The 1,478-nt window shown below is 52.4% G+C and overlaps 1 protein-coding gene across 1 annotated transcript in view; it reads right to left on the bottom strand.

Moving 5' to 3' along the window:
- The window catches only part of SORCS2 (sortilin related VPS10 domain containing receptor 2), a 197,171-nt gene that overhangs the window by 173,409 nt on the left and 22,284 nt on the right, over positions 1-1,478 (bottom strand). The window lies entirely within an intron of this gene.

Genomic DNA, 1,478 nt, shown 5'->3' with positions numbered 1-1,478 from the left:
CGGGGCCCCCGCCCACGCAGGGCGCAGGCCCCCACCTAGCCAGGGTGCTCTCGGCACTGTCTGCCCGCACCCCGCACCCTGGGGGCAAAGGTCTCCCCACCCACCCAGGTCTATGGGTCCAGGTCCAGACACCTAACTGCTTCTTCCAGCCCCTTGCTCCCTCTCCACCGTCCAGGTCCCTAACCCCACCCCCCACCCCCCCAGAGTGCAGGGACTGGTGAGGTGCAGCCCACAGCCAGGTGCCTGAGAAAAAGGACAGTGACCCAGCTCCAAGACAGGGTCAGCCCCACATCACTGCCCACTGGGCCCCACCCCCAGCTAGCATCTCCCCACCCCCACCAACCTCATCCCAGCTGGGTTTCTGAGAGGCAGTGAGAGAGAGATAGAGAGGGCAGAACGAGACAGAGACAGAGACAGAAGGGGCAGGAAATAGAGATGGGGAGGGAGGGAGAGATACAGAAGGGCAGAAACAGAGATTAAGGCGGGGCACAGAGAAGGGGGGCGGGGGAGAAACAGACAGAAGAGATTGGGAGAGGGAGAGGCAGAGATAGGAGGGAGAGAGAGACAGACAAGAAGACAGAGTGGGAAGGACAGGCAGGGACAGCAGAGCCTCTGGCACTGGACGGGGCCAAAGTGCAGCCTACCCTACCCCTCTCTAGGTACCATCAACAATGCTCTTAGCCCAAACTGGATGTTTTCTAAATGTTAACTGGGAGACTCGATTTAGCAAAACTACAGACTTACAAAATTTTCTTCAGGAATTTTCTAGAAACAAACCCAGGTCTGAAGTAGCCACCGAAAGGGGGAATATATATGTGGTTATTTTTCTTTTTATGCTACGATCCCAAGTTTTTCTGACTCCTTAAAGTCAAGGCTAGAGGGGGTAAGGAACAGAGCCAAGCGAGGTAGCGGTCTGAGCCGTGGACTGTAACACTGCAAGGGGTGGTTTTTGTTCAGGAAGCAGGGGAGGTTCCAGTCCCAGCGAGCCCTGCTCCAGATTCTGCACACCTGACTCGCGGATGCACCTCTGCTTCCCAGCAGCCCAGTCTCCTTCCTTCAGCCAAGTCAAAGCGACTCGTGTTCCTCTTTTCCCATGTATTTTTACCTGTTAGGGTATTTTTTAAACAGATTGCATATTCTTTCTTTCCTTTCTGTGAAATGGTTGTTTTCATTTTTTTTAAAACATTTTACTGGGGCTCATACAATTCATCACAATACATAGATCAATTGCGTAAAGCACACCTATACATTTGTTGCCCTCATCATTCCCAAAATTCGCTTTCCTCTTGGGTTCCCGGAATCAGCTCATTTTCCTTTTTTCCCTTCCTCCTCCCTCCCCACTCCCCCCTTCCCCATGAACCCTTAATAATTTATAAATTATTATTATATCTTATCTTACACTGCCCTGCTTCTCCCTTCACCCACCCCTCTGCTGCCCATCCCCCAGAGAGGAGGTTATATGTAGATCCCTGTGATCA

Source organism: Echinops telfairi, unplaced genomic scaffold, assembly GCF_000313985.2.
Source record: "Echinops telfairi isolate 266 unplaced genomic scaffold, ASM31398v2 ScPeMD7_28;HRSCAF=97, whole genome shotgun sequence".
NCBI lineage: Eukaryota > Metazoa > Chordata > Mammalia > Afrosoricida > Tenrecidae > Echinops > Echinops telfairi.
The sequence above is the reverse complement of the archived record's forward strand: the minus strand, read 5'-3'. Positions and strand labels throughout refer to the sequence as shown.